The sequence below is a fragment of the Triturus cristatus genome, chromosome 5_1, assembly GCF_964204655.1.
Source record: "Triturus cristatus chromosome 5_1, aTriCri1.1, whole genome shotgun sequence".
Lineage (NCBI taxonomy): Eukaryota > Metazoa > Chordata > Amphibia > Caudata > Salamandridae > Triturus > Triturus cristatus.
In genome coordinates, this window is record NC_140587.1 from 9,114,656 (window position 1) to 9,135,741 (window position 21,086).

The window sequence follows — 21,086 nt, forward strand, 5'->3', positions numbered from 1 at the left end:
GATCGCACACTCGGCACCACACGACAGAGAGACACCACACAAGGAGTTCTTACGAGCAGATCTTTATCAAGTTAGAGTAGTAGGATCTTTATGATCTGTACGGCAAATATGTACAAGCAGAGCGTGGGCTCTCAGAGTCTTGGAGGGGGGGTAGCGGGACAGTCTTGGGGGATATGGATCAAATGCAGGAGCGTACCCGGCGCACAGCTCACAATCCTCAAGCTGGGGGGTACACTTGTCGTCGTGGGGTCCGGCGGGACCAAGAGAGTCTGCAGGAGCCGCGAGTCACTCAGCTAGGCCCAGATACCAGTTCGGTGGTCTTACGATCTTCGAGGAGCCGCGAGTCACTCAGCAGGGCTCAAGCACAAGTTCGGAGGTCTTATGATCTTCAGGGAGCCGCGAGTCACTCAGCAGGGCTCAAGCACAAGTTCGGAGGTCTTACGATCTTCAGGGAGCCGCGAGTCACTCAGCAGGGCTCAGGTGTTCCAAAGCGAATCTGCCGGACGGTCCCCGAGCGCCCCTTGTCATAGGGCGACCCCTCTTTGATGTCCGGAGTCTGTGCAGGCAGGGGTCTTGTCACCTGGGGGGTTGCTTGTTGGGGTTTCCTGCCATTGTCTTTTGATCCTTCCAGTGCCGGGTCGGGAGGAGTCCCAGACACCCAGCAGGCGTGGAGCCAGCCCTCGGGGAGGTCGGCAGGTCGATCGAAACCCACCGTTCCAGGGAGGCGCAGAGGTGTGATAGAAACTGCTCCTCCCTCTCTCATCCCAAGGGGAGCGCGATGTGCTCCAGCCGGAGTGGCGCCTCTAGGCCAGGGTCGCGCTGGGGCCAGGCAGCCATCTTGGTGCATGAAGTGGGCACGCGGGCCCGGTGTGGCCGAAGGGAGGAAGGCCATGGACGGGGATGTCCGGGTTGGGTGCGTGTGAGTTTCTGGTAGGGAGGACCGGCTAGGCCCTGGGTTTGGGGACTGTGTGAGGTGCAGGGGTCGGGTCTAGCTATGGTGCGATGGCCGGGTCTAACATGCGTCCCCCCCAGCTGAAAGCCGGAGAGAACTACCCATCTTCTTGGGGGTTGTCTTCGCTGAGGCGGAAGAACCAGGAGAGGCCATCGGCGTTGGCGTGGACACTTCCAGGGCGATGTTCGACGGTGAAATCCATCCCCTGGAGGGAGATTGACCACCGCAGTAGCTTGGGGTTTTCTCCTCGAATCTGCATGAGCCATCGCAAGGGCCGATGGTCGGTTTGGACCTTGAAATGGGTGCCGAACAGGTAAGGGCGTAGTTTTTTCAGGGCCCAGACTACGGCGAATGCCTCTCGCTCGATGGTGCTCCATCGTTGTTCCCTGGGCAATAGCCTTCGGCTGAGGAAGGCCACGGGCTGGTCTAGACCTTGGTCATTCACCTTGGAGAGGACGGCCCCGATGCCGTGCTCGGAGGCATCAGTCTGTACCACGAACTCCTTAGAGTAGTCGGGGGCCTGGAGGACGGGGGCAGTACACATGGCCGCTTTCAGGGCCTCGAACGCCTCTTGGCAGGCAGGGGACCATGGCACCTTCTTGGGCTGTTTTTTGGACGTGAGCCCCGTGAGGGGACCGACCAGACTGCCGTAATTCCTGATGAATCTCCGGTAATAGCCCGTGAGGCCCAGGAAGGCCCGGACCTCCGTTTGGGTCGTGGGTGGTTCCCAGGCTAGGATGGCGTCGATTTTGGGCTGTAGGGGGGCGACCTGGCCGCTTCCGACCTGGTGTCCCAGGTAGGTTACTGACCCTTGCCCAATCTGGCACTTGCTGGCCTTCACGGTGAGGCCTGCCTGGCGCAGGGCGGTCAGTACCCTCCGAAGGTGCTGGAGGTGGTCACTCCACTCAGAACTGAAAACTGCGATATCGTCGAGATATGCAGCACTGAATTTTTCCAGCCCGGCCAGGACTCTATTTACCAGCCGCTGAAAGGTGGCCAGGGCGTTTTTCATCCCGAACGGCATCACGCGAAAGCGATAGTGCCCATCCGGGGTGGAGAAGGCGGACCGCTCCTTGGCTCCTTCTGTGAGCGCAATTTGCCAGTAGCCACAGGTGAGATCGAAGGTACTGAGGAATCGAGCAGCCCCGAGCCGGTCAATGAGCTCGTCGGCTCGGGGAATGGGGTGGGCATCGGTTCGGGTGACTTCATTGAGCCCCCGGTAGTCCACGCAGAAGCGGAGTTCTGGCGCGACCCCGGGGGCGGCTGCTTTGGGGAATAGGACCACGGGGCTGGCCCAGGGGCTATCTGAGGGCTCGATTACGCCTAGGGTCAACATTTTTGAGACTTCGGCCTGGATACAGGACCGGACCCGATCAGGGACTCGGTAGGCCCGGTGTCTCACTGGCGGACTGTCCCCGGTATCCACGTCATGGACACACCAGTCAGTGACCCTAGGGACCAGGGAGAAGAGGTCCGAAAACTGCCCTAGGAGCTGGCGGCAATCTTCCCGTTGATGGGGAGTGAGAGACGGGGAGAGGTTCACCCCTTCTACGGAGCCGTCCTTCTCTTTGGTGCACAGGAGGTCGGGGAGAGGATCGGACTCCTCCTCGGCCCCGTCATCGGTGGCCAGCAGCAGACTCAGCTCTGTCCGCACAAAGTGGGGCTTGTGGCGGTTCACGTGAAGGACCCGGAGGGTGTCCCGGGGGGACTGGACGTCCACTAAGTACGTGACCTGGCTCTTCCGCTCAACCACTTTGAAGGGCCCTGTCCATTTATCCTGGAGGGCGCAGGGTTTCACTGGGGCCATGACCCATACCAGCTGGCCCGGCTGGAACTCGACCAGTGTGGCGTTCTGGTCGTACCAGCGCTTCATCTCTTCCTGACTCGCCTCCAGGTTGGCCTCGGCCATCTCTCGGAACCTTCGAGTCTGATTTCGGAGGGTCAGGACATACCGGAACACATCTCGGGGGGGAACTCGAGTCGCCGCCTCCCAGCCTTCCTTAACCAGGCTGAGGGGCCCCCTGACGGGGTGCCCGTAGAGTAACTCAAAGGGGCTGAACCCCAAGGACTTCTGGGGAACTTCGCGGTAGGCGAATAGGAGGCAGGGGAGCAGGATGTCCCACTTACGCCGGAGGGGCTCTTCCAGGCCCGCGATCATCCCCTTCAGAGTCCGGTTAAACCGCTCTACCAGGCCGTTGCCCTGGGGGTGGTACGGGGTGGTGAATTTATAGGACACCCCGCATTGTTGCCATAAAGACTTCATGTATCGGGATATAAAGTTGGTACCGCGATCGCTCACGACCTCGCGGGGGAAACCCATGCGGGAGAAGATTCCCATCAACGCCCGGCCCACCACGGGGGCCGTGACGGTGCGCAGGGGGATGGCCTCAGGGTAACGGGTGGCATGGTCCACCAGGACGAGGATGAACCGGTGCCCTTGGGAAGTTGGGGGGTCCAGGGGCCCTACAATGTCGATCCCGACCCGCTCAAAAGGGGTACTGACGACAGGGAAGGGTTGGAGGGGAGCCTTGCTCTTCCCTCTGCTCTTCCCACTGGCCTGGCACGTGGGACAGGACTTGCAGTGGGCTCCTACCTCGGCTCTCATCCGGGGCCAGTAAAAGTGGGTCACGAGGCGACTGTACGTTTTGTCCTGGCCCAAGTGGCCTGCGAGGGGGACATCGTGGGCCAAGCCCAGGAGGAGGTTTCGGAAGCGTAGGGGTACTACCAGCACCCGACCGGAACCTAGCTCCACCGACTTCTGTTCACTGTACAGGAGGCCATTTTCCCAGTACATCCGGTATGTCCCCGTCTGGTCGCCCGTGGCCTGGGCCTCTGCCTGTTGCCGGGGCCCGTCCAGGGTGGGACAGGAAGCTTGCTCTCGGCAGAACTCTTCTCGGGAGGGGCCCCCCTCGAGGCGCCACTGGGCTAATTCGGGCAGATCGCCGAACTCGGTGACTGGGGTGGAGTCGGAAGGTGGGGGTTCGTCACTGGCGATCGACCCCTCGGGTGGGGTAATGGGGGGACCCTCTGCTGGGATCATCCTATCTTCAGGGGTCAGGGCGCCTTTGACTTCCCTCAGGGGGGTCAGTCGGGCCGCCATGGATCGAGTGGTGGCGCATACCCACTCAGGGAGGCCCATCATCCCTAGATGGGTCTTGCTCTCAACCTGTCTCCAGGGGGAACTTTCCAGGTCGTTCCCCAGGAGACAGTCGACGGGCTGGGAGGTTCTCACTGCGACCTTCAGTTTACCGACCACCCCTCCCTACTCAAAGGGCACCAGGGCTACTTTACATAGGCTTTCGGTATTGTCGGCTGAGATGACAGGGCAAAAGACGTTGGGGAGGACCTGGTCTTCGTGTACTAAATGGCTAAGGACCCCGGTGATGCTGGCCCCGGTGTCACGGAGGGCTTCTACTTGGTGGCCATTGATTGTTACTAGTTGCCCATATTTCTTTGTGTTAGGGGGTAGGAGGCTCCCAGGGACCATCTCTCTATCTCCTAAGGATACTAGTGCCATAGCGGCGGGTTCCCACTCCTCGGCCTCCTCAACCTCCTCCCCCAGGGCTACATTAGCGATCTGTCTAGCAGGGGGTGCTGCCTGGGTGGTGCGTGGGGCCATGGGGCATTCAGGGTCGTTGGCGTAATGCCCGGGTTTCTGGCAACGGAAACAAGTGACGTTTACCCGGTGCCCCCGTCTAAGGGGGGGGTGGATACAGCAGGTGGGGGTGCCGGGAAGGGTGGAGATTGGGACTTCGGGGGACTAGCTTGGGACTCTCTCTGCCCTCCCTGGTTTCCCCCCCCTCTCTGGCGGGGTGGGCCCTGACTGGCTCGGGGGTACTCTCCTACAGGGCCCCGGGAGACCCGGGTGTTGGTCCAGCGATCCGCCTCGACAGCCAGCTTTCTCGGGTCCGTGAGCTTGCTGTCGAGCAGATGTTGGCGTAGTTCTACAAAGCAGTTGGCCGCCAGGTGTTCCCACAACATAAGGTCGGTTAGTTCTTCCAGGGTGGTTACCTTGCTGCCCTTAATCCAACCATCGAAGGCGCGGCTGAAGAAATGCACATATTCCACCCAGGTGGTACCCGGGATCTTCCGGCAGTCCCGGAACCGCTGGCGGTACATCTCCGGGGTGAGGCCGTACCTTGTGAGGAGGGCCGCTTTCATGTGTTCATAGGATGTTTGCATGGAGGTGGGTAGGTCGAGCAGGGTGTCTCTCCCTTCACTCAGGAATCGTCCCCATAACCCAGCCCCCCAATCTCTCTGTGGGACCCGATGGGAGGCCATGGCGACCTCGTAGGCCCGAAACCACTGCTGAATGTCATCATTTTTATAATATTCTTTGACCACATCCTTGGGGATGTGGACCTTCTGTTCCGTCGGGGCGGCTGCCTCCCGGTTCCCCGGGGGCCGCGCTTCTTTGTTCCTGGCTTTCAGTTCTATTTCCTTCAGGCAGCGTTCATGCTCCAGTTGAAGTTTCTTTCCCTCGTGTTCTCGCTGGAGTTTCTTCTCCTCCAGCTCTCCTTGTACTCGTAACTGTTCTACTGCTAGCTTTTTCTCTGCTAATTTCAGCTCGCCCTCAATTTTGAGTTTCGCTAATTCGAGCTCGTGATGGCGACTTTTTTCTCTGTCTGCGAGTTCCTCTGGGGATAGGCCCCCGTCGGGTACGAAGCCTCGCACCTGGTTGTTGCTGCGTTCTCCTTGGGACGGTCCAGCTTCGTCATGGGGTTCCCCCGCTCCTTCTGGCCGGGAGGCCCCTGAATCCACCCAAGCTTTCAGTGCCTTTTGCATATCTTCTTTGGTGTTGAGACCAGTGGTAGCGATTCGGAGTTCCTTACAGAATTGTTTTAGTTCTTTGTGAGTGTACTCTTCCAGCTGTTCCACCTGGAACACGGCACTGGCGTCGTCTTCTACGAGAACCGCAGCGTTTCCTTCTGCCATCTTTGTCGGTAGTGCCTCAGCCGTTGCACGGTACGATCTCTAGATTATGGGCCCGAATCCCGACGCTTGCCACCAATGTTAGAAGGCGACCTCAGAGGGGCCTGGAGGGGGCCCTGACTGCCCTGAGACCCACCCTCGAGGTATCGTAGCCGGGCACTGGCGGGAGACTCCTCAGGGGGAGGAACCTCGTATCTAGGATCGCACACTCGGCACCACACGACAGAGACACCACACAAGGAGTTCTTACGAGCAGATCTTTATCAAGTTAGAGTAGTAGGATCTTTATGATCTGTACGGCAAATATGTACAAGCAGAGCGTGGGCTCTCAGAGTCTTGGAGGGGGGGTAGCGGGACAGTCTTGGGGGATATGGATCAAATGCAGGCGCGTACCCGGCGCACAGCTCACAATCCTCAAGCTGGGGGGTACACTTGTCGTCGTGGGGTCCGGCGGGACCAAGAGAGTCTGCAGGAGCCGCGAGTCACTCAGCTAGGCCCAGATACCAGTTCGGTGGTCTTACGATCTTCGAGGAGCCGCGAGTCACTCAGCAGGGCTCAAGCACAAGTTCGGAGGTCTTACGATCTTCAGGGAGCCGCGAGTCACTCAGCAGGGCTCAAGCACAAGTTCGGAGGTCTTACGATCTTCAGGGAGCCGCGAGTCACTCAGCAGGGCTCAGGTGTTCCAAAGCGAATCTGCCGGACGGTCCCCGAGCGCCCCTTGTTATAGGGCGACCCCTCTTTGATGTCCGGAGTCTGTGCAGGCAGGGGTCTTGTCACCTGGGGGGTTGCTTGTTGGGGTTTCCTGCCATTGTCTTTTGATCCTTCCAGTGCCGGGTCGGGAGGAGTCCCAGACACCCAGCAGGCGTGGAGCCAGCCCTCGGGGAGGCCGGCAGGTCGATCGAAACCCACCGTTCCAGGCAGGCGCAGAGGTGTGATAGAAACTGCTCCTCCCTCTCTCATCCCAAGGGGAGCGCGATGTGCTCCAGCCGGAGTGGCGCCTCTAGGCCAGGGTCGCGCTGGGGCCAGGCAGCCATCTTGGTGCATGAAGTGGGCACGCGGGCCCGGTGTGGCCGAAGGGAGGAAGGCCATGGACGGGGATGTCCGGGTTGGGTGCGTGTGAGTTTCTGGTAGGGAGGACCAGCTAGGCCGTGGGTTTGGGGACTGTGTGAGGTGCAGGGGTCGGGTCTAGCTATGGTGCGATGGCCGGGTCTAACAGCCAGGTTCAGGAGGAACTTTTGGAATCGGAGGGGAACCACCAACACACGGCCGGCTCCTAGTTCGGCGACTTTCTGTTCGCTATATAACAAGTCATTGTCCCAATAGATCCAGTGGGTTCCCATGGGGTCCCCTGTGGCCTGGGCGGCCGCTTGCTGTCGGGCCCCCTCGAGGGACGGGCAGGCCTTCTTTTCTTGTTGGAACTGTTCGCGGGTGGGGCCCCCCTCGTGGCGCCACTGGGCCAGCTCGGGGATCTCGCTGAGGGAGGCGGCCTCGTCGGGGGAAAGTTCGGATGGCCCGGCCTCATCGTCAGGCTCCTCCGTGCCGGAGGAGGGTGGCAGTTCTGGACCCGCAGGCTCGACGGGGGCCGCTGCAGCGGCTGGTTGGGCGGTCATGGACCGGGTGGTGGCGCAGGCCCATTCGGGCAGCCCTAGCATCCCCAGATGCTCTCGGCACTCCACCTGGGCCCAGGGGGAGCTCTCCAGGTCGTTCCCCAGGAGGCAGTCCACTGGAGCGTCGTCACGGACAGTTACTTTCAGGGTGCCTGACACTCCTCCCCACTCGAAGGGGATCCGGGCCATCCGGCACATGCTTTCGGTGTTGTCCGCGGTCCGGACAGGGCATAGGACAGGCGGCAGGATCTGTTCGGGGGTCACCAGGTGGCAGCGGACAGCGGTCACACTGGCCCCAGTGTCACGGAGGGCTTCGGCCCGTTGCCCATTGATGGTGACCCACTGCTGGTACTTCTGGGTGTTGCTCGGGATGGGGGCTCGGGGCACCATTTCTCGGGTGCCCAGGCATACGAGTGACATGGCAGCCGGTTCCCACTCGGGGTACCCGACGTCGCGGTTTTCCTCCTCTTCTTCTTCTTCCCCCAGGGCTGCGGCGGCTATTTGTCGGGGAGGGGGCCCAGCGGTCCAGTTTCGTCGGTTCACGGGGCAGGCCGGGTCGCTCGCATAGTGGCCTGTCTGTTGGCAGCCGAAGCAGGTCACTGTTGGTCGGGGTCCAGGCCTGGCGATGGGGGTCCCCCTACGGACCAGGGTCGGGGACGTGTGGTTGGCGGCTTGGCCTCGTGGCAGGCTTCGGGGCGGCCCGGCCGGGAATTCTCGACTGCGGTGGGACCCTCCTCCTCCGCCCCGCTGGCGAGGAGGTCCCGTGGTACTCCGTTGGTAGTCCCCCACGGGGTTCCGGGTGACCCGGGTGTTGACCCACCGGTCGGCTTCGGCGGCGAGCTTTCGGGGCTCGGTCAGTTTGCTGTCAAGGAGGTGTTGCCTTAGTTCAACAAAGCAGTTGTTGGCGAGGTGCTCCCAGACAATGAGGTCGAACAGTTCGTTGTACGAGGTGACCTTGCTCCCTCTTATCCACCCTTCAAAGGCTCTGCTGAAGAAGTCCACGTATTCGACCCATGTGGTACCGGGGAGCTTCTTGCAGTCCCGGAAGCGCTGCCGGTACATCTCGGCTGATAGTCCGTAGCGGGTGAGTAGGGCCTCTTTCATGTGGTCGTACGAGGTCATCACTGCGTCGGGGAGTTGCAGCAGGGTATCCCGGCCCTCGCTGAGGAACCTCCCCCATAGGCCGGCACCCCAATCCTTCCGGGGTACCCGATGGGAGGTCATGGCTACCTCGTATGCTCGGAACCATTGCTGGATGTCGTCGTTTTTATAGTACTCCTTGACGACATCCTTGGGGATATGAACCTTTGGCTCGGTCAGTGGCAGAGCGTCCCGGGATCCGGGGGTGCTGGTCTCCCCCGTTTTGGATTTCAGTTCGAGTTCCTTGAGGCCCCTCTCGTGCTCGAGGGTTAGCCGTTTCTCTTCTAGCTCTCGATGCCGTTTCTTTTCTTCGATTTCCTTCTGCAGCCGTAGTTGCTCCAAGGCCAACTTTTTCTCCGCCAGCAGGAGTTCACCGTCCAGCCGGAGTCGTGCGAGTTCCAATTCGTGTGTCCGGACCCTCTCCCGTTCTCGCATTTCTTCGTGGGATAGGCCGGCTTCCGGGATGCTTCGTCCCCCATCTGCCGGGGTCATGGTCGGCGGCAGGTTTTCGTCCCGGGCCGAGGTCCCGTTGCCTTGGGGTGGAGTGGCCTCGGATTCTGCCCAGGCTTTCAGGGCTTTCTGCATTTCTTCCTTGGTGCCCAATCCTGTGGTTGGGATCCCTTTGTCCTTGCAGAATTGTTTCAATTCTTTGTGGGTGATTCTTCCAACCTCTCTTGCTGGAAGGTTGCGGCCACGGTTGTTTCTTGGCTGCTCATGGTTCTCTTTCTTTTTCCGTCTGGTTAGGCAGGGGGTGCGTTACTTGCCTGTACGATTGTGTCTGGCTCGGATCCCGTCGCTGGCCACCAAATGTTGGAGGGAGGACCACCGGGGGGTCAGGGGGGCCACTCCGGGGCACCTTCCTACCGCAAAGTTATAGCCGAGCGCCGCTGAGAAGCCTCCTAGGAGAGGTCTTTCTCCTATGATCGTACTAGGCCCAGTAACACCACCACACAGGACTCCGTATCAGTTGCTTATCTAGGTACTTTATCAATAGTAGTATATTCGAAATATTTACAGGGGGATCGAGAGATCCAGAAAGAGTCTCAATGTCTTTTTAGGGACAGGGTAGCGGGACAGTCTTAGTACCAGCCTGGTACGGGGAAGCTCTGCGCCAGACCTTGAGTTAGGCCGAAGGTGGCTCTGGGGATCGGAGCGGCAGGTGCTGGTCTCAAAGCAGCTCGGACGTGGAGAGCCGCGACGGTGTCTGCAGGGCTCGGGTGGTAGTTCCGCTTGGGTCGAGCCGCGACACAGTCAGCAGGGCTCCGGTGGTAGGTCCGCTTCGGTCGAGCCGCGACGAGGTCAGCTGGGCTCTGATGGTAAGTTCAACAAGGTCGGGCCGCGACAGCGTCAGCAGGGCCCCAAAGGTTCGTGAAGGTCTTTAAGCACGGTGGAGCCGCGACGTAGTCAGCAGGGCTCAGAGCGTGGTTCCAGGATGAGTCTTTCTCCGTAGGGTCAGCCGCGATCCGATCAGCAGGGCTCTTGACTCCGGGATACAACTGCTGTCCTGTTGCAGGGTCGCCCCAGATATAGGTCTGGAGCCCTTTGATGTCCGGACCCTTGCGCCCGGGGGGGCGGAGAGGCCGGGTCGGGAGTGGCCAGACGCTCAGCAGGAAAGGCGCCAGGCCCAGGAGAACTGTGGGGCGATCGCACCTAGGTGTGGGAGGACGGTTGGGGGTCCCATCGATACTGCCCTCCGCCGGGAGTGGGGAAATGTTCACGTGGTACCCCCTGGCCAGTTGTTGGTGCCTTGATGTCGGGGCTTGCTGGGGGCCGAGGCCGGGTTGAGCGGGGTCACGTAGGCTGGTGCGCAGAGTCACGTACAATCCAAAATGGAGGAGCCCCGAGGTGCAGGGGACCTCGTGCGGCTTGGCGAGGGGGAACAGGACCACGCCACGAGGCCGGCTCCAACACTATGGATAACTAAATTAACTCTACCTTCAAAATATGTACTCAATTGTTTAAGGGCTAATTGATATTCATCCATGTCACCACTGTCATGGCCATTAGAGACAGGTAAATGATCATAGACATTTTGCCCCTCAACACCTACATAGTAGTAAAGAAGACTGTGTTTTCTGTCTGGTTTAAATTTCATGCCATCAACAGCTCCTAGGTAAGCATTAGAAGATCTGAACCACAATCGCCATTTTAAAGGTGGTTCTCCAGGATCTTGCAAAAAATAATTAGGAGGAGTGACAGTTTGCATGGTGTAAGAAATGGAATAGAAAACAACCAGGAAAAAGAATGAGAAGGAGGAAAAAAATAAAAAATGCTGGATAATAGGAAACAGAAAGAATAACAGATAGAGAAGAAAAGAGAGAAAAACAAAGATAATTGGAGATATGACAGTAAATATACTGAATACATTGTAGTAAAACGGATATAAATTAAACAAATGCAGAAGAGAAAAAGACTCAAATAGACTTCCAAATGATGAACTGTAGAACTGTAGATTTGTAGCGTTGCTAGCATTTACCAGCAAGTGTGTGAATCACTGGATCCACAAGCTGTAGAGGTTGGCATGCTAGATCTTTTAGGCGGCGCACTTCCTTGTTCACAGGAAGTGATGTCAAAGTCCCAGCATTCAACATGCAGGAGAGAGTGAAATGAAACCGGAGCAGTGTAGAAGAAAATGGAACTCCAGAATCCACAAGAAAACATAGCAGCCGGAGCGATATCCCACGACTGTGCACACTGAAGTAAAACAATGAAAACAAATGCTGGAAGGTGCAGACACCGGAGCGGTATCCCACGGCAGAGCAGCGCGTAAATAAAAGCAACTCGCTCAGTTTGGTTGCCTGGACAACAGGGTGTTGTGTCGTGGTACGAGGTGTCCAGGGAAACCAAGGTGAGTGACGAAATACGAGCGTGTGTAAATGTAAATGTAAATGTCAAGGTACTTATAGAGCGCACTGTCACCAGACGGCCACCTTGCGGTGTCGCCTTTTGCGGTTTCCTGGCGTTGATACTCATACCGCTGTGGAACCCCTCCTGGCTTTCCCTGTGAAGTGTCCACTCCTGGGCACCCCCAGGGTGAAGCCAGGCATCCTTAGCACTGTTGGGGCCGGTGTGGAGGCTAAGCAAGCTATTGCCCAGAGTTGCAGCGTGGGGCCCGTGATTAGAATAGGCACCGAGGCGAGAATAGACAGGTCCGAGGAAATTGAGCCCGAGCCCCGCCGGGGCGGGAATCAAACCCTGGTCCCTGGCCAGAACTCTGCTTCAGGGTCGGCCGCTCTAACCATTGAGCCACACCCCTCCGCGTGTGTGGAAACAAAGGCACGCTTGAGAGTACGCTCGAGATGAGGCACAGAGGAAATTCAAATATCAACACGGGCGCTAGGGAACGCTAACCCAATGTTGAAGACTGGATAGAAAGTCAAATTAACACCAGGGCAGAAAACACAGGCGCTAGTTCAAAAGTTGAACTAATGAGAAAATGAACAGTGCAGAGTCTTGAAAAAAATGAAAGCAGGGAAACAAAACGATCTCTGGGCCCGTTGAGAAAGCAAAAGAAGCGCAGTACCTTAATGAAGTAGAATAACTTGAGCAGGACTGCGTTTTCCTGGAGAGTAGGTCCAAACCCCAAGACAGTCATCAATTCTAAAGATGTAGTCCACCACAAGCAGAGGAGAGGAAGAAGGTTTATTCCAGCGGCAGCAGGTATGTACATCTAACGGGCCCAGAGGATCGGCACCAACTGAAGTTGATGTTCTCATCCACTGTTGCCCAACATTTTATTACAGCATAACACTGAGTATAAGGACAATCCCAACATTCTAAACCATAAATGAGGCAAGAGGAGGACACATGAAAAACAGTATGTGGAAATGCGCAGCAATACATAGAACACCACAGATGCTCCTTGCTTTCTGGCAGGCGTGAGCAGCAAATCATTTTTATAACATGAACAACGACATTCACAGACACCAGTAATAAATATGAATTCTAACTTAATTTTAAGAATTTTTTTTTAAACTGGTTCCGATAATAATAAATAGTTTAATGCTTGATTGTTTGATTGAATGGTAAATAGAGGCAAACCCCTTTGCTCCTCTGAACTGATCGCTGGGTGGAGGTAACAAAGAAAGCACTGCTGGGCTCCTCCAAAGTAATCACCTCACAGGACAAGGAACACGACCAGAGGCTCCTCCAGAGTAAACAACTCACCGCTTCACATACACCATCAACCAGCTGCCATGTGCTCCTCTAAATTAATCAACTTACTGCTTTCAAAAACACCATCAACAATGTGCTGTGCGCTCCTCTAAAGTAGTCAACTCACAACTCCCACACACACCATTGATCCGTTGCAGTGGGCTCCTCTAGAGTAATGGACTCAGCGATCCCACAAACACCATCGATCCATTGCCATGGGCTCCTCTAGAGTAATCGACTCACCGCTCCCACAAACACCTTTGATCTATTGCCGTGGGCTCCTCTAGAGTAATCAACTCACCGCTCCCACAAACACCATCGATCTGTTGCTGTGGGCTCCTCTAGAGTAATGGACTCACCAATCTCACAAACTCCATCGATCCGTTGCCGTGGGCTCCTCAAGAGTAGTCGACTCACCGCTCACACAAACACCATCGATCCGTTGCTTTAAGCTCCTCTAGAGTAATCGACTCACCGCTCCCACAAAACCTTCGATCCGTTGCCGTGGGCTCATCTAGAGTAATCGACTCACCGCTCCCACAAACACCATTGATCCGTTGCCATGGGCTCCTCTAAAGTAATGGACTCACCGATCTCACAAACACCTTCGATCCATTGCCATGGGCTCCTCTAGAGTAATCGACTCACCGCTCCCACAAACACCATCGATCCGTTGCCATGGGCTCCTCTAAAGTAATGGACTCACCGATCTCACAAACACCTTCGATCCATTGCCATGGGCTCCTCTAGAGTAATCGACTCACCAATCTCACAAACACCATCGATCTGTTGTTGTGGGCTCCTCTTGAGTAATCGACTCACCGCTCCCACAAACACCTTCGATCCGTTGCCGTGGGCTCATCTAGAGTAATCGACTCACCGCTCCCACAAACACCATCGATCTGTTGCTGTGGGCTCCTCTTGAGTAATCGACTCACCACCCCCACAAACACCATCGATCCATTGCCTCCTCTCAGTAATCGACTCAACACTCCCACAAATACCATCAACCCTCTGCAGTGGGTGCCCCCAGAGTAATCGACTAACCGCTCCCACAAAGGCTAGTAACCGCCTGACACATTGCACATAAATTAGCAGAAATAGTACCAAGCGTAACACATACAGAGAGAACTCAATGATCAAATTAAAGACTTATTGCCAAGGCCTCCTGGTAAAAATAATGACTGTGCAAACTTCAGAACTGGGTCTAAATCCACACCAGACAGGAGGGTTCAGTCAGTCAGCCAACTCCTTTTTAATTCACCACCAAACATTTCTTGCAGCAAGAAACAGGGTCAGGAGAGAGGCAGTTCTTTGCCCCGAGTTTTAGGATGCACTTCTGATTGTCCTGTGTGTAGATCCAAAACATATTTGCTAGTTCATGCTGCTTCAAAGGGACTCTTCCAAAAGTGAGGTTTTGACTGAGGGCAGCCAGTGCTAGCCCCGCCCGAATGATGCTAGTATGGATTCAGCCCTCACTTCGGTTTTGGATTCCATATGGGATGTACTTGTTTAAATACAGCTTTGAATAGCAGGCGAAAGAAGTGTTTATGAGAGATGCAATAGGTCGGTGTTGCACAAGCATTGGCTAGCTTCACACGTCGTTGTTTGGAATGTAACAGACCTCATATGAAATGACGATTGTGCGCAAACATCTGGTCACAGCTGTAATCCAGCCCCAGGTGCTTTGCTTGTATCGTTGTCTATTGTATGTTAACATGATTCTCTCTCTCTCTACCTAGCAGCAGCGGGACCCAAGATACCCCTCCTGCGACCCGACCTTTCCCGGCTTGGTGTTTGGTGTCCAAAGGAACGAGAGGGACAAGGGGATTTATATGGTGTCCTCAAGGAACCTGGAATGAAGACTTTTCCACTCGGCCAAAGATGTGCACAAACCCCTCTGTAATCAATGTATGAAGATGAGTGGAAACTTCCTCAAACTCTGTAAAGGAGACATTAAGATGTGTAAACCGCCTCTGACCTTCCATATTTGGTCATTAGAGGTAGGAACAGGCTCTCGTCATGAGCCATCATGTTTCAAAGTATTTAAGGGTGTAAATAATCGGTGAAACTGGGCTAATGAATAAAGATTGATCCGAAATCTCCCTATGTGCCTTTCAATTGAACAAATAGTCAAGATTGATAAAACAATACAAAAAGTTGCTGATTCCCTAATTCGAAGGATTAGTGCTGCAGACATTTCCTCTTAAACATCAGCTTCACACATCAGTCTCTTTGTGCTTGTTCAACTAATCCTTGACAGAGACATTCAATCAGGCTCTACCAAAGGTTCTACCAAAGGCCTGTTCTTACAAAATAGAAGGAGGGTATTTTCTCTTCACAGACTCCATTCCACAACTGAGGCACCAAGACTGCGAAAGTCCGACCACTCACGGTCGATTTGTTGAAGTGAGGGCCAGTCAGCAAAGATGCCTCAGAGGAGCGAAAACAATGTCCCGGTACATATCGCCTTAGACTGTCTTTAATATACGCGGGTATCGTCCCATACAGGGTCTAATGTGCAGTGCATAAGCACTTGAATCTGGCCCTCTGCTTTATTGGAGGCAACAACGCTGTTGCAACAACGGCGAGGCGTGCGCCGGGCTGGGTAGATTATCTTGCAACATCGCTCATGACTGCTTGGCGCGGATCCCGCAGCATGTCTGAGAGCCCAAAGACTAACGCATTGCAAGAGTCCAAGCGCGACCCAATCGGTGCTGCCTCGGCTGTTCGCATTGTTAAGAAGGATAGAAGAGGCACAAGCCTCCGAACCTGCCTAAGTAGGGCCCACGCAGCTTCCCACGACTGTCGTCACTTGCCTGATCATTGCCGCATTTTTGTCCAATTAAATACCAAGGCGCAGATCTATATCGGAAATGCGCCACTTTTACGCCGCTGTTGCGTCACTTTTGTGACGCAGCGGCGGTGTAAACCCTGCGCCACGTTGCGCCATATTTACATCGTGACGCATCTATGGAGATGCGTCACGGTGTAAAGCCCTGCGCCACATGAAACCTGCGTCAGGTTTCACGTGGGCGTGTCGACAGAGGGGGGGGCGTTCTGTCGCAGGAACGCCCCTGAAAAGTGACTCAGTCAAATCTATAAGATTTGACTGAGTCACTTTCCCAACGCTGATGCGCCAAAACCCTGCGCCTGCTTGAAGCAGGCGTAAGGCTTGACGCACCACGTTAGGGATAGGGTAGGTTGGAACAGTGCTGGAGTTGCGTCGCACTTGCGACGCAACTGAAGCACTGCGCCAACCTTACGCCATCGGATGCGTCACGCATCTGTTTATTCCTGCGCCATGATGCGCCGCATTGTAAATGCGGCGCATCATGTGTGGCGCAAGGGTAAACTTGCGTGACGCATCATTCCTGGCGCATCCTTGCTGATTTGCAGGGATGCGCCAGGAAACATAAATCTGCCCCCTAGGCTCTTTACAACAGGCACAGATTTCCGGGTAACACCTAACTCCTGAGGCCAAAAACCATCCATCCAAGGGTTCGGTCTTGCTTGGGTTCACTTTGAGCTAATTACAGCCGTCATCCAGCTCACGGTGAACCTGTGGCTATTCAACTGCGCTTGCTTAGAGTTATCAATCGGCAGGATCAGCTGGGTGCCATCTGCGTAACTAAACTGTTGGCAGTCCGGCTGTGCTACTGCCGCCACCAGAGGCTGAAGATAAATATTAAATAAAAGTGGGGACAGAGCAGACCCCTTGGGAACACCGCACAAGAGTACTCTTTCTCTAGCAATAAAGCCACCCAGCTGTACCTTTTGAGACTGGTCCTTCAGCAACGAGGAGATCTACCAAAAGGCGGGCCCTGCGATCCCCCACACCCGTAAGCGGTCGATCAACACTTGATAGTCAACCGTGTCAAATGCGGCTGTACGATCCAATAGGATCAGCGCGGAGGGCGCGTTCCTATCAGCCACCAGCCTGAGCTCATTCAGCACCGAAAGCATCACCAGTTCCGTACTGTGGTGCGCCCTAAACCCTGCCTGGGGGGCGTTGAGCAGTTGCTGCTCCCCGAAAGAGTCTGCAAGGATTCTGTTGACGTGTTGTACCACGATCTTAGTTGGAAAAGGTAACTTAGATCCTGGGCCGCAATTCTTTAGGTGTTTGGGGTCTTCCTCAATAATGGGCTTGCCATAGCTTTCTTAAAACTGAGTGGTACTTTCCCTACCCTCAGGAAAGAGTTCAGAAGGGAGAGCAGCCCCCCCCCCCCCGCCTTCACCACAGGAAAGGCCACTCTGAGCACCTTGGGAGGGCTAGGGTCTTCCGGCGAGCCAGATTTACCGGCTGCCATTAACTGTGCCAGGGCCTCGAGGTCCAATGGTGGAAACACTGAAAGCTTCTCACCCTGGAAGCCAGGCACATCACCCACTATCACTGGGTAGGGACAAAGCCGGGTGTTTCTTACCTCATTTAGAATATCATGAATTTTCTTTAGATGGAAGTCCTGCATCTTATTACAGCCCTCTGGATCTAGGACTGCCTTCCGTTCTTTGGTTTAGCTTGACTCCCTCAGCTCTTTAAAAGTCTCCCTTTCTGTATCACTCGCTTCTGTGATCCTTGACTCATAAAACTCTGCCTTAATCGCTGTAATCGTTTCTTTGTATATGCCCAGCATTGCGTCCTACTCCCTCCCTCCCTCCCGCCGTTTCCTTCTCTGAGTGCCGGGGTATACCAGGGGACCCACGTGCCTTTATTCCTTACTCTTTCCCTCCGAGAGGGAGCCGCCTTATCTATGGCCTCCTGCATCCCATATAGAAACCACTCACTTTCCCGATCTATGTGCCCATTGTTGCTAAACTGGTGCATTGCATCCTTTAACGCCTTCCCAAAACGGGTTTTGTCTATTTGTGTCCAGTTGTGCACCATCCGCCACTCTGGTGGCGGGTACACTGGCTGACTGGGCACAGGGATTATAAACTGGATCTGATCATGATCCGACCAGCAGCAGGGTTCAATCTCTGTTATCGGCTGAGCAGACCAGATTACATCTAACGCATGGCCCTTATCATGGGTCTGAGACTCCACCCAGCATAACCATCCACTCACCAAACCCACTCATCGAGGGCTCTCTTGGTACTTGACACCACCAGAAGTTAAAGTCCCCCACCACTACTACCTGCTGGTACCTTCAGCACATTTCACTTATTAATTCAATGAACAGATCACTGCAGAGGTGGGTTGTCCGAGGTGGGTGATAGACTGCCACCATCACCATGCACTAGTTTCATCCCCAGAACCTCAGCCCTATCCAAACTTTCTGCTATCACACACTCTGAGGTAAGGGGCTTCCGGCTGACCACTGCCCCCTCCTCTCTTATCGCCCTGCCGGTTATGCCTCATCCGGGGTAAGGCCACGACAATAGTGAGTTCTGAGCCGGCCTCCACCCAGGTTACCCTTACAGCTAGCATAGCTGCTCTTTCCTCTTGCAGTAAAGAGAAGATTTGCATGTTATGATTCTGAAGGGAGCACATGTTCAGCACCATTGTGCCCAACCCTTTCCCTGGGCCTACATGCATCCTTATCGTGTTTGGTTTACCAGGCTCGAGCCCTCTGCCCCTGTGTCCTGGTCCTGCCGTGGCTCTATCTCCCCTCCACCAATTAATAGGCTCTCTGGCCTGAACCTGTCCCTCACCTCTGGGGACAGCTTCCGCGTGGTGCCCTTTCCTCTCGACTCCCCCAACTCCTCCATCGAGAAGACCAGCATCTGACCAGGGGTTCTGGTCCCTGGCCCCGTTCGGGCGCAGATGGGTGCAGATGAGCTTTCCTTAGGCGCGCCCTCTCACCTGCGAAAAGCAAAGAGTGCCAGGAGTGGAAGGGCACAAAAATAAGCCCAATTGCATCCACCAAGAACACCACACAATTTAAAAATATGAATCGGCCACATATTTTTTAAAAACAAAGCCTAAAGCCTTTTTCATCAAGTTACGCCAGTGCGAGGCACTGCCACCCCTTCAAGTATCTGATCAAGTTCGTATTGGTGTCTAAATTAAGATAAAAATGTGCATTATTTTTATAACTTGGTGTTGGATTTCTTTCCGGTTGTGTCAATTACTCATCGTCCGTGTGGATTCCCTGAAATGCTTAACGCATGTTCCTCTAGTAAAGCTTGACTGCTCTTTGCCACGCTACCGGGAGTGAGCTAAGGACTTATTAGTGTGACTCACAGGACCATTTTTGGGGTATCGCAATAGTATTACACGGCAAAGCCTAGCCAGCATCAGTGGCTAAAATGCCGCCTTCCTGCACCGTATGCATGGCATTTGTGGGAGCAGGAGTCTGCGTGGGTTGAGGTGTCCGGCAGGTTTCTGAAAGCAGATGCAACTGTTGAGGAATGTTATTTGGTGCTTTGAACATGAGCTGGAGTTTGAATTGTGCTTGTTCGGGTATGGTGTGATCGGAGTGTAGTGTGGGAGGTTAGAAGGGATTCTGGCTGCTGAGGTCTGAATGGTCCACAGCCTTCTGATGAGTTGGCAGAGGGCATAGAGGGCGTTCCCGTAGTCTAGCTTGCTTGTTACAAGGGCGTGCATGACAGCTTTCTGGGTGCTGATGGGGAGGCGTTCGAAAACCTTCCTCAGCATCTTCAGGGTGTGGAAGCATGAGGCAGTGACGACACTGACTTAGGTGGTCATGTCAAGAAGGCTGTCAGTGATGATCCAGAGGGTCTTAGCATGTGTGGTGGGGGTGGGTGTCAGTCCTACCACTGTTGGCCACCAGGTGGAGCCACACAGTGATGTGCTCTCCTCGAATATCACGATTTCGATCTTGTCAGTGGTCAGCTTTAGGCAGTCGGTCTTCATCCAGTGGGCGATTTCAGCAATGCAGGAATTGAACTTGATCCGGAAACAGGACATCTTGTCCATTAGGGAGAGAATAAATTGTGTGTCATCAGAGTAGGAGTAGGAGTGTGAGAGCGGATGATGCTGGCTAGTGGGATCATGTATACCCTTAAGACAGTCGAGGAGAGGCGTGCCCTGCTGAGCTGCGAAATTGCCGCTCTCTGAGCGAGCTCCGCCGGCCGAGAACAAATCCTGCAGTGATCCTGCCACATAAAGAGCTACTGCCGAGCTGTACACTTCTGGTAAGAAAGCCAATAAAGCGGTGCCTCGATTGAAGTGACCCACGTTCCTGAACTCCGCTCCTGTGCCGAGATACGAGCAAAGTCAGAGGGGGGCCGACCGCACGAGCCTGCAGCATGGTTTTCTGTTATCGATCTGAAAAATGCTTTCTTCAGCATCCCCATTGCTGAAGAGAGTAGGGATATTTTTGGCTTCTCTTTAGGAGGCCGTAGTTTCCGGTTCAAGCGCGCACCCCAAGGCTATTGTGAAAGTCCCTCCATCTATAGCCAAGCTCTGAAATGCCAGCTTGATGCTTTTCCTTTGCCGCCAGGTGCTACCCTTATTCAGTATGTGGATGATTTATTGATTGCTGCTGATTCAGAGGATATTTGCAAAAACGTGACTATTGCACTATTGCGTCACTTGTCTGACCTTCACCATAAGGTTTCACCTTCTAAATTACAATATGCCCGCCAAGAGGTTACCTATCTAGGTCATCTCTTGTCGAAGGAGGGAAGGCGACGGACCCCAGAACGTATTCAAGCAATTGCACAAATGTCTGTGCCATCCACACAAAGAGAAGTGCGTGCCTTTCTGGGCATTACCTCTTATTGTAGACAGTGGATTCCAAATTTTTCTTTGTTGGCTAAACCTTTGTTGGCACTCACTTTGAAAGACACACCCCAACCCCTTCCTTGGACTGATGAATGTCAGAAGAGTTTTTCTGATTTACGTGCTGCTCTGTGCTCTGCTCCTGTGTTGGGTACTCCGGATTACAGTAAGCCCTTCACGCTCTATGTCCATGAAAGAGAGGGTTGTGCGTTGTCAGTCTTAACACAACGATTTGGAGACAAGCAGCGGCCATGTGCCTACTTTTCGGCTACATTAGATCCAGTAGCCAAGGCATTGCCTAGTTGTCTTAAAGCTACAGCAGCAGTAGAAATTTCTATTTGTCAATCTGCTGGAGTGGTGCTTGATAACACTCTTATTGTCATGGTACCACATGCAGTGGATACCTTGCTAAATAGGACAAAAACGCAGCATCTTACAAGCGCTCGCTTGTCTGGGTATGAACTGACGCTCTTGGCTAGTCATGTGCACATCAAACGATGTAACACCTTAAATACAGCCACATTGTTACCTCTTCTCCAGAAGAGAAAGGTTTTCAGGAACACCATGATTGTTTTCTCTGTACTGAGGAGGAGACAAAAGGTAGGATTGATTT

General features: G+C 54.7%; 1 protein-coding gene across 2 annotated transcripts in view; it reads left to right on the plus strand.

Annotated features, from left to right (window-relative positions):
* Positions 1 to 14,891, plus strand: part of LOC146829943 (lymphocyte antigen 6E-like) — a 152,109-nt gene extending 137,218 nt beyond the window's left edge. The window contains exon 4 of one of the 2 annotated variants that reach the window (XM_085604205.1): positions 14,529 to 14,891. The gene's annotated coding sequence lies outside the window, so the exon portion shown is untranslated. The remainder of the gene's footprint in view (positions 1 to 14,528) is intronic. The other variant, XM_085604206.1, reaches the window with a different exon arrangement.
* Positions 14,892 to 21,086: the final 6,195 nt, after the last annotated feature.